General features: G+C 39.0%; 1 protein-coding gene across 2 annotated transcripts in view; it reads right to left on the minus strand.

Moving 5' to 3' along the window:
- DACH2 (dachshund family transcription factor 2) overlaps positions 1-12,526 on the minus strand; it is a 249,558-nt gene that overhangs the window by 71,793 nt on the left and 165,239 nt on the right. The window lies entirely within an intron of this gene.

The following is a 12,526-nucleotide window of genomic DNA, read 5'->3' on the forward strand; positions in this document are numbered from 1 at the left end:
CACCAGTATTAAATAATATTTATAAGCTAAACCAAGAATTTTATTACAAAGGTAACTGTAATTTCTTAAATGCAAAGCCAGAACTGAAAAAAGAAGTAACTGAAGAAGTATTTCTGCAATTTGCAGATGATTAAATTTTGAAGGTGAGATGTTGTATAACGGCACCAACCATTTATTAAGTTGACTTGAAGAGCTGTAATTTGTGGTGTTTGCCCAGCAGAGCCAGCACACAGCCGTAACTGATGATCAGGGATAATGGCCACGGATTTCAGCACATTTCCAGGGCTCCCTGCTATATGCTGAGAACAACAATATCAAAAGGTTCCTCTCTCCAGCACTGCTGGTGTCAAGGTTAATGAGCTAAAACTTGTTAAATTGATATTACCAAACTAATGACTTTTTTATAGGATACTGCATGGATTTTGACACACAGGCTAATGTGGAATATTGCTGGTCTTAATTGAATTAGGAGTTATTGCATGTATACAATTAAGATAACTAAAACTGGGGGAGCTGTGACCACACTATCATCACATACCTCATGTGCTTCAAATAATACAGAAATATAGAATCCCAGATTGGTTTGTGATGGAAGGGACCCTAAAGCCCATCCAGTGCCACCCCCTGCCATGGGCAGGGACACCTTCCACTATCCCAGGGTGCTCCAAGCCCTGTCCAACCCAGCCTTGGAAACTTCCAGGGATGGGGAGTTCTCAACCTCTCTGGGCAACTTCAGACTTTTAAATATGAAATTATTTAAATAATACAAACATTATTGTAAAATATTTTTACATCAACCACACCAAGTGTTAAGGAAAAGGAAAAACAAATGTCTGGAGTCTCCATCCAAAAGAGATGAACAAACAACAGGAAAAAAATTTAATGAATTATATTAAAAAGCAAGGAGCTTACGAAAAATAAATTGCATTTGTAGATGATTAAATTTTGAAAGTGAGATGTTGCATAACTGCACCAACCATTTATTTCAGTGCCATAACTGCATCTAATAAATAAAATACTTATTTTTAATGCAAACTGAAGATACACTGCTATCCTCATGACTTAGATTTTCCATTTACATAGTACAGGGGCAAGGTTTGGGCTGTAATTATTCGAGGCAGAAAGAAGAGCTGTTAGTTAGTTGGAGAGAAAATCAGTATCAGCTGTGAGCAATAGGACAATGCAAATATTTCTTCTACAGACAGAATCACTGAGTTTAAATTCAGAGAGGCTCATTAGAGATTATCCTCCCAAATATAAGATACCTGCAAGTTTCATGCAAATTCCCTTTCGTTTCAGTAGTACTTTTGTATTAAAGTTCAATTTATCACTGACACAGAAATGCCATTTAACACACAGGATATACCCAGATATGCTTGGTGTTTAAAAAGTGAAATTAAGGATCTTATTCATGCTACTCTGGCTTCTTCTAAATTACTTTTCTTCCTGGATCTAAGACTTTACAGAGAAAGGGAATAAAGTTGGACTCAGCTTTCAAAAACTATCTAGTTTGTCAAAATCCAGAAAAATAGAAGAGGTGCTGCAAACAAGGGGGAATATTTCTCTAAGGATGAAATGCCAAAATCCCCCTCACATCAAATTCTTAGAGACAGTCAATCAACAAACAGACCTATAGGAACTTGCAAGACACTTCTTCCTACTGCCTTTCCAACTTCCATCTGAAATATGAGAAAATGAATCACAATTTAACTAATATTATAAGCTTTACAGGAAAAGGAAAAAAAAGCAGCTTCTGATGGCCCATGACATCAGTAATTGAATATACAGCTCTTACACAGTTTCACTAGTCTCGAAGTTTCATTGTCTCTATCTTTAAAACAGCCTTAAAAAGAAGAATCTATTCTAATTTTTATATTGTACAAATGTAGAACAGTCACAAACCCCCCCAATTTCCAATGTTTTAAATATCAATGCCTGTCTGATCTTAAAGGGAAGCTCAACATTTATGCCTTGTCTTGGTGATAAAGTTCATGAATATATAATGAGAGTGGAACAACTCTTGCTACTGATTAAATGTCAAAAAAGGTTTTATTGTCAAATATATTGTAAATACAGAAGATATACAACAAAGAGCATTAATTGCAGATGGCTGTGTACAGCTTAAAAAATGCATGGCATCAAGACAGGAAATGCTGATTTTCAGTTTCAACTATCAATTTTAATTTACCTTCAGAATGCACCTTCAGTCAATGTGTACAGAGAGAATGAACCATAAAATGGCCAAACTCAACTGAACTAAATGCTCCGCATTCAAGGGCACATGCTAGTCTATGTCCTAGGCATACACAGCAAAATTACCCAAAATTCTGGATCTTTTACTAGAATTTCTCTAAACTTTTCTTTAAGATTTAAGAGCACACAATGTGAAAATCTGGTGAGGACAGAGGAAAGGCTGGAATATCCATCCTCAACTCAGAATGGGGTTTGACTGCCTGGGTAGATTTAAAAAGTAAGAATTAAAAAATATCTGGAGTCTGTAATAGACTGCAGGTGAACACAGGTCAGCAAAACCCTGCTGCCAGGAAATGCCAGCAGAATGAGTTCCACTCATTTATAGGAGATCACTGTCTGTACAATGGGAGGAATTCTCTGTCTCTATCCCGTCCCACACTCTTGCCCAGAGCACCGGCCTTGACCGGGGCACTGCCCTGGGCTGGGGACCAGGAGGATCTGAATCACCTGGAGAGAGGCCAGGGGAGCACATGGAGAACTGAGCAGGGATGAGGAAATCCTCAGTGTGAGTCTTCAGAAGAGCAGGTTGTTCAGTGGAGGGAAGGGACAACAGGCAGGAGCTCACTAATTGTCTTCACTAGCTAAAGAACATGTTCAGTCATAAAGAGGAATAAATTGTTCTCTGCAGCCACAGAGTACAGGACAAGATGCAGCAAGGAAAGACTTAACAAGGAAGACTTCAGGAAAGCATTAGGAAAAATGGCCATGATCAGCAAGCCTATGAAATTTCTAAAATTAAGCTGGGCAACTGTCAGTCAGACAGGAGGCTGGCAGAGTTGGAGTGTGGTAAGGAAATGAGTCTGAAAGCGCTGGTTCTGATGATCCTGAACACCACAGACTGCAACACAGAGACCACACCCAGAGGCAGAGCCATCCTGCAGGGTGGAACTGTCCTGAACTCACCTGGCCACCCCAGAACTGCACCTCATACCCGAGCCAGCTGTGAGCAACGTGACCCACACCCTGCAGGTACAGCCTGCAGTGCCCACCCACAACAGAGCACTGCACTGAGCTCCTGCAGAGCTCCTACACTGCAGAACCTGCCTCCAACACACAACTGGCCAACCTGAAATACCTATTAATTAGTTCCCAGGTAGCATAGTATTGGTTGAGTTTCCAAAATAATAAAGCACTTGAAATGTGTATTAAAAATCCATGCACTTTTCCTTTAGATTACGGACAAATTAGTAGCTTCAATTATACGGTGCCAACAACATTTTCTTCTCCATGACTAAACGGACCAGGTTTTAATACTCTTCAGTGATCTTATTAATTTAAATTAACCTTCTAACAAATTAAGAATAAGAATTTCATTTGAGGAAAAGATGTCACAGCCATGGAAATTAAAGCCTCTGGTGGATAAAGGTAAATTTACTCTTGGTCCGAGACAACATTGCTGGTCCTTCCTAATTGTAACTACAATGATCTGATAAATTGCTGCTCTTGTATACAGTCAGGGGTTGGGTTTTTTTAAAAGGAGCTAAAAACACAGACTACCCACCTGTATCTATTTTTAATTTGGTAATGACTGTACTTGCTAAAATTCTACCAAAATGTCACTCACAGCTTTGGATTCCAGCTTTTTTTAAACAGAATATGGAGCAGAAAGCATAACCTATTATGCAAAACTGTCAGATGCTTACTTTAAAATCACAGAAATAAATGCATATTCCTGATTTTCTCATGGAACAAAACTTCATTAAAGGAAAACAAAACTTGAATCTAACTGCTCAAGAGAGCCAAGGTATTCTATAAAAAGCAGTAGGGTTCTGATCTGTGTGTGTCCTGCTTACCCACACAGCCCCTGCTCCACAACTAAGGGATGCCTCGTACTCTGTGGGTGCAAGGAAAGGCAGAATTATTGGAGACCACGGTGACTTCTGTCTCATCAAATTCACAGATCAGCCAGACATTTCAACAGCACCAACTGTTGCAAGGAAAACTGCTATCGAATCTCAGCTGCAGAAATGTCAGCTCAGGGCACGCCACACAAATCTAGTGCTGAATCCTTAACTAAAAACCCACATTATTAAAATTTTGGGGGGATCAATGCTACTCCTTTAAGTGAGAAAATATTCCAAATAATCACACCACAAACATTTCTTGCCTCAAATATAAATTAACTGTACGTTAGGGGACTTTTTTTAAAAATCTGATTAAAATTGCAATTCATGAGACTCCTGCTGTTGGCAGCTGTATCACCATCAATGACATCCTTTGGAGGACTCTCAGCATGTGGCCCACATCAAAGGTAATATGCCAGTTTTCATCCTAACTTATATGTGCCTTAACAAGAACAAGAATGTTCCAGACTTTACAGTGTAATTAAAATATTGAAGTACTTTCTATTGTTAAAATATCATTGATGGGAGACTGAAGTGCACTCACTACTTAACAAAGGCAACTATCACTAATACTTGCTTTTACTGAATTCTTCACAGGATTCCTCACATCCTCACACCCTGCAATGGGAAATTAAACCAACAGAGTTTGAACATGTTACTCTGTGCCAAAATGATCAGCAGAGGAGATACTGTGGAAACAAGAGTACATACAAGGACCTGGAAAGAAAAAAAAAAAAAAAAAAAAAAAAAAAAAAAAAAAAAAAAAAAAAAAAAAAAAAAAGGATGTGTCAAACATTTGGTATTTTCCTGTTCTTTGGTAGCACTGTGGAAAGCCTGCAACCCCTGAGCACTCCTGGCACCCCTCACTGCCACGGTTCTGCTGGTCAGTGGATGCTGCCTGCTCCTGGGTCTGCTTTTGCTTTGTCCAAGGATGTTTTAACATCAAGTTCAAGCTGCATTTCAGAGGGGCAGACCTGGATCACTGTTTTCCCTTTCCTTGCCTTTGTAAGCAAGCCCCAGGCAGGAAGGCAGAGGTGCCTCCTCCTCCTGCCGTGGAGAGCAGGACAACCTCTCCACACTGTGTCCTTCAGCAGCCACAGGACCCAGCTAAAACATCAAAGCTGGAATGGTTTTCCTTCTCAGGTGTGGGGCATCCAATCTGCCTTGGTCTTCATAAGATTTTATACAGGAAGTCTTAAATTGGGTGCCTTTCTGATAAGTATCACTCCCCACAGTGCCGTGGAGTCCCTGTACCTTGCAGATGAACATGAGATCTTGTCTTTATGGGGACACTTTAGAGTCACCTGCTTTCCTTCAGCACGCCAGTACTTCAGCTACCACCAACAAAAACGAGAATTATAACCACAGAAAAAAATGTAGCCTTGGCTCTGGAGAGACCAAAATGATTTATGACATCAAGACCTAGTAAAGAGAGTAATACTCTGAAGGGACTGTGTGAGCTCAGAGCGCACTCACATCTTTTGTGCCCACTCCTAATTACTTCATTTACGACTGGAAAAGTGTTTTAACAGACAAAATTAATTATTTCGAATAATCCTTCTGAAATATGATATGCATTTTAATTGTATGCACCCCATCATTAATTAAAGTTCTCTACCTTTTGGTGCATTCATTCAAAGATTGTATCAGAGACAAAGCAACAATTATAAGAAGATTGTTTACTAAAATTAAAAATACATCTAAAGGGTTATAACATACTCTTGTGATACACTTAAAAGTAATACTAAAATGTTTTCATTTGAGTTTTTACTAGACATTATTTTTCCACTCTTTAAAATCAATCTCTTTGTTCCAGGAACACATTTCCTGTCAATAAAATGAAAAATGATATAGATTTAGGAGGATAGGGGTCTCAGCGTAGCATCTCTCATATTATTATTCCAGTATCATCTGTTACAAAGTAAGACCAATTCCCACATCTAATTACAAACAGGATTTCAGAGTCATTAAACAAAATACATTTCCATTAGTGCTGCTGTAAGAAGATAGGGGAAAAAATGAAGATTAGTTCATGCTGCACCTCTGTTTTTCAAGCTTTGAAGATTCAGACCTCTGCACTCTGAGACTATAAATTTGTAAAGGATCTGAAAGGTGACAGACTTGTGAAAGCTCTCAATTCTCCTCCGTTTAGCCATACCATTTGCATTTTGTCATTAGTTTATCTTTTGCTGCACTTAGTTCTGATAGCAGATATGGCAAGAATCTGGAGAGGTTGTTTATGATCACGCCGTGTGCACCCAGAGGTATTTGATTTGGCGTTAGGCAGGGCTTTTTAATAGATATGAATCTTGATTTTCTGTATTAAATTTGTTCCAGCAAAAGTTAGAAATCATTGCAAGGAATTCTGTCTTTATTTAAAAAAAACCCAAACAATTACTTTATGCTCTGGATAAAAAGGAACAACAGTTCTTTGACTTTGAATAAGATAACAACCAAAATGTAATGAGGAAACAGACTGTGTGAGATGCTTAACTGCTGAAATATAAACTTACAAGTGTATATATTCTCCATTTGTAAACACTTAGCAGTATCTAATATCTAATAGTCATGAATCCATTTAAAATATACCCTTGAGAATTTCCCACTCAAAAAGCATTCACACAAGCCAGAGCTTCAAGAGTTAATAACAACTTTTCTAAAAAGAGGCCAATATAAGATAAAACCAAAATTTGCTTGTTCTTTAAACCAGTTTACATTAGCTCATGATGCTATATAAACACTGTTAATTTCATCATGTGTAAGATAAGCATCAAAAACCTGAAAGATAATTCCTCTCACAGAGAAAGATGCCTCAGAGTTACAGAGAAGAGCACAGAGAATTTCATTTTAAAAGCTTGTCTGGAGTTGTATTTCCTTTATTAGTTTTAAAACTAAAGCCAGAGCTACTTTCCATTTCTCACAGTTGGGTGTCAGTCAACCCAAATATGTAAATATTAGCTGATGTATCAACATTTATGTGTGAATCATTTACATTTACTACAAAGTATTTATGTTCGTATTTCAATGAATACTTTAAAAAATACAGTGAAATTATTCACATGCATTCAATAGGTAACTGCTTAAGAATGTACCTAAAATGGGACCTCAAAAAAGTTTGCAGATAAAAAATTCACTTTTGCACTCCACTGAAACTGGGGTTCACTAAAGCCTCCAAAAATTCTTGCTGCTAAACCCTGCCCAGTGCTGGGGTAACACAGCACAAAATATCCACTGACACTCACTCTCCAAAAAACCACAATTTGCCACCGAAATAGATACCTGCATCTTATTTCCAAGCTTCCCACATGGAGACTGGGTTCTTGAGATAACTGAGAGTATCCCATTAGGAGGGAACAGGACAGAAAACAGCATGGTGCCAACAAGGTACAACTGACCCAAACAAACAGCATTTGGCTTCCTGGCTAATGCTTGAGGAGTTGTTATTTTAAAATAAAACGGAACATCAGCCTCTTCCTCCAGGATTATCAGTGCCTGGCCCCAGGGAGGCCTCACTTACATCATCCATAGGGAATTCTCTGCTCGTGTCATTCCCCAACCACAGACGTTTTCTGACAAGCAGCAGTGAGGAAAGCTTTTCAAAGCCCCCATGTTATGAGAATGTTTGAGTTCCTTCACTCCACTTTCACTGAAAAAGCTTAAATAAACTTCCTCACCATCACTTCCACGTGGGTTCAACAAAGTTCCACGAAACCACACCTCCAAGGCAATGTATGGAAGCACATCCTGAAATCCACTGAGTGTCGCCACTCCCTGAATCTCCTTTGGGGGTGGTGTCCCTGGGCCAAACCCCCCCTGCGCAGATCCTGTCCCCACAACAGGGGCCAAACATCCCCTCTGTGCCTCCTCACCTTCCCATCCTCACCCTCACCATCACCAGCACAGGTACTGCCTACAAAAACAGCACAGAAGTCCCAATTTTTAGGATAAAATGTTTTAATGTGTCTGCTCGGGCTGGAGTCAAGTCTAGTTTTTGGACGAGACAGCACACAACTCAAAACATGTTAAAATTCTCTCTTGCTTCAAGACTGCACACATCCCTCCTGGCCAAAGGACAGTTTAAGAAAATTCGTAACTATTTAAGAAAATTCGTAATTCTCTGCTCAAGTAACAAAAACACATTTGCCTTAACAACAGGAAAAATGACTTCATGAAATCTACATGGTACTCGAGGATTAAAAAAAACTGTTCTCTGGTCCTGTCATTTTTACATTCTTACAATAAAATAACAGCCTTGGCATCCTGCTTTTTAGAAGAAAAGACCTACCTCTTTTGACTTTTCAAGCACTTGAAAATTTTAAAAGAGAAAAACTAAAAAATGCTGACCGTGTAATAGCTGGGTATTCATGGTGGGTGGAGAACATGAAAGGTTACAATATGGATCTGTGCCTACGCGTTTCTTTTCAACTTGAGCAGCATCCTCCTGCTTCTGCTAACTCGGCAATCATACAGCTGACAGATTTCTGGGTTTTCTAAATAATGCATGGGATTTTCTTTTAACATGTCAGTGCAAAAGTATCAATTCTGCCCCTGTGTCGTTTGTGATGCTGATTTTCCTTGACAGCATTCCATTAAACCAATGAGTTTTTTCCCTCCTGATGGTTCCTTAAATATTCCTCCGAGTGATGTATTTGTGGTTTTTTAAACAGATTGTGAAGGATGTTTGCATTTGTGAGAAAACTGCATGGCAGGTACTGAAGGGAAAGAAGGATAAAAAGATAACACTTTCTTTTCCTATGAAGAGCTTTTTCTCTGATCCTCATATGCCAAAAGCTTGAAGTGTTTTTCCTTTCTTTTCTGCCTAACTTAGCTCCTTGTCTGGAAATTAAGCAACAAGACTCTACATACAGAATAACATTTTGACTTCCTAAGGAAATACCACTGAAACACTTAGTACTGTTTGATATCTCTCCTGGGAAAGCAAAACACATTTATTAAATCATGCATGCTAACTCCAAAAGCCACCAGAAGGAAATACCTGCTTTATTCTTCACTCTGAGGTTCTGCACACACAGCTCCTGTCACGACTGCCATGCACTGATCCTTCCTTCCTTGCTCAGGCAGCTTGAGGGACGTCCAGGTAGCATTACCCACTCTCTATTTTACAATCTATCCTACACTTGTACAAATTACCTGCTGCCATGCCATTAAAAATAAAAGCTCTGATTTCAAATAAATTCCAAATCTCCCTAAGCAATGACATGCTAATTTCCAGAACACACCTCGCCTGATTTTAGCGTTTTAGCATTGCACAATGATGAAGGAGCTCATCTTTGTAAACACTTCTGTGCAACCAGGGAGCTTTTGTTCTATTTACCTTATTTCTACAGAACAACAAATCTGGCTACGTGGCTGGGCTGGGAGTGAGCAGGAGTCAGCTGCCAGCTGCTCGCTCCAGACCTTCCTCACCTCCCAAGGGGAATAGGAAAGGCCACAGTCACTCCTGGCAACCCTCAAGTGCCACCAGCAAAAGGTCTCCTCTCCAGGGACCCACCTGGAGGAGCCAAAAAAGGAGGAACAGGATCACAGAAGATTTATGGCCACCGGGTATTTCAGACTCCAGAGGGATTCATTTCTCCCACATCCACACACCTTTGTCCCCAACTGCCTGGTTCTCCAAATTCAACCTTCCTGCCCCAGTCCTACCAGAAGATGGAGAGGGACACTAAGGCCCAAGGAACAGGTCAGCTGGGCTGGGGGGCCAGAGAGCCTCCAGTGCCAGATTAAAGAGATTTTCAACTGCCAGAGAAGCTTTGCTTCAACACTTCATATGATGAGTAGGAAGGTGCAAAAAAATCTCTTTCTCTTCTGCAGAGAGAGTGGAAGGAGGACATCAATGTTCAAATGTGTAACAGCATTCTTCACAGCACTGTGAACTAAAGCATTACTTCAATTAAAAAATATCTGCAAACTGAACTTTTGGGGGAATTTTTTTCCCTGTATCTTCGGTATTAACTCTTGTAGCATTTGTTTTCAATTAGTTATTTAGAATATTCCAGTACCAAACTCCACCACTACTGAGATTATTGTGACTTCATGAAAAGGAGGCAGTTAGGACCTGGTGGCAAAAGCACACCAGCTGGACTAGAAGCAGGAAAAGAAGTGCCACATTTATTCCCCACTTCCTTAGACATACTTGTTAAGATTCAATTCCACACCTGCGATTTGCTGGAGGACAATATAGTATCTGAGTAATTAGTCAGTGATCATGTTAAATTGAGTTAGAGTTCAAATTTTAAACTGACAGGACAAATTCTGGCTTCAGAGAGAGAATTCTTAGAAGTTTCCATCATCATAATGATGCACAGAGGAAGAAACTATAGAAGTGACAGGCTAGGCATCAAAAAGAAGCAAACCCAAAATTATTTCATACTTCAACAGATACAGATGGGGATTGAAATGAATATGCCAAGACATCCTCAACACTTTTTTTTATTATACTAATGGCCTGTGTATAATGACACACTTGCAAAAAATCTGGCAATAAAGCTTCAGGACTTAATACTGCTCAATTACATTTTTAATTTAAAATAAACAACAGCAAAAAGAGAGTATTCCGCTCATCTATCAGACTGTGGGATGAGCAGGAAGGCACATATCCAAAAGTGAAATATTTAGTGGCATTGTAGGAAGTCAATGTGTAATACTGAGGTAAAAACCCAACTTAATTGTTTGAAGTAAAACTGCAACCCTTCGAGTCTTTGTTACAGTAAGAAGAAAAAAAAATCAAAGGAAGCAAAAGGTCCTCGGCTCTGTACAACCGTATTTCTGATTTGACAGCCACAATTATAATCATTCAGACATCTATTTCCCACAAACTCTCCACAGCCATAACCTTTAGTGATTAATTATAAAGTTCCAGGAGCAATAGTACACAGACTAATTTCCTAAAACAATAAAACACAGAATTTCTCATTTGGAGCTAAATGAAACACGAACAGGTTGTTATTCATGCTGAAATCTAGATGCAGTGTCATGTTGCAGCCATTACAGAAGCTATTAAACACAACCCCAAATCAAAGAAACTGTAGGTCTCTCTCCTAAAATAAAACGTTTTCCTCACTTACGAGGCTTCTGACTCCTTTCCTCTGTTCCTTTCCACCTCTTCTTAGTAAAAAAAAATTCAAAATTCAATTTTCTTCCTCATTTCACATCCCCATTTTATTTTTAATAGTCATTTAAACTGTAAGTCTAGAGCAAAGCAAACAGTTGGTGAAAGTTTCATGCACACGGAATTATCCTGGTGTTCCCTTCACAGCAGATCAAAGTTACAACGTCTGTATTAACTTCTAAACAAAATTCCCACTCTCTTCATGCCACATCAAGGAGTTTTCTGTAGTGAGTGTTTGGTAATTCTTCAGTTATTTTATTTGGTGAAATGCACAGCCAACTTCTCACTCCTTTCATGGAGGTTTTCCTTTCTGAAACATCCTGCTCAATGTAAATCTTTGTAATTTGACCCACTAATAAAGGAGGAATCCACGTTACAAAAATTATCCCAGTGCTCACATTGCACATACTGGAAGGAGGGGAAATTGTGATTCTTAATAGGAGTAGTGTTAGTTCTGTCTGATAAGGACTTACTGCTCTGTCTGCAAGCAACACTGGCACTTGAGCCAGAAAATTTGCTCCTGGCAATTTTATTGCATCAGGCAGTGAAAAGGGGAAAGAATTGAAAAAATATATTTATGGAACTGCCACCATACTTTTATTCTTGGATCCCACTGTACCTAAAGTCAGTGGGAATTTTTCCAAATACTTGAATTGGTATTGAGTTGGCTGTAGAACTCGCTGAATTGCTAAACCACAGAGAACTCCCTTGTTAAGTGCACACACTTGATGCTCTGCCCAAAGGCTGGTGTGACAGTCCCCTAAAAAACTTCTTTTTCCATGTAGTACCTAAAATAATCACATTAATGTAGATTCTCCCCACATAAAGTACACAAATTTTGCCCTATCAGGTAACACACAAAACCATGAGCATTCAAATGAAACTTCAGTACAGCAGCTTTTAAAACCCCCATACCAACCCTACATCTTTTCTGTATGAAGCTTCCTTGCTCTTTCATAGTAATTCTGTCTTCAGTCCTTTTTCTTAGCATTCAGTGAACCTTCAGATTTCATTCTGAACTGTACACAAACTATTTGAGTTACAACCACTAAATAGGCTTTTTCAGTGCTTTTTTTTCTGAATTCAACATGCACTAATTGATTAGGATCTGAGAGGTGAATAAGAAATACATATCCTACAGAACAGGAAGCTGGGGAAAGGTTTAATGCATGAGTTAGAAGCCAGATTTCTTCAAATACAGATGAGTACACAAAATTAGCAAAAGGCAATACCGCTTTTGGAAAGACTGCTTTGTGCATAATTTGTCATGAATTCGAAGTTATTCCTTTAGAAAATGAGT

This window comes from Corvus hawaiiensis, chromosome 14 (genome assembly GCF_020740725.1).
Source record: "Corvus hawaiiensis isolate bCorHaw1 chromosome 14, bCorHaw1.pri.cur, whole genome shotgun sequence".
In the NCBI taxonomy this organism is placed as follows: Eukaryota; Metazoa; Chordata; class Aves; order Passeriformes; family Corvidae; genus Corvus; species Corvus hawaiiensis.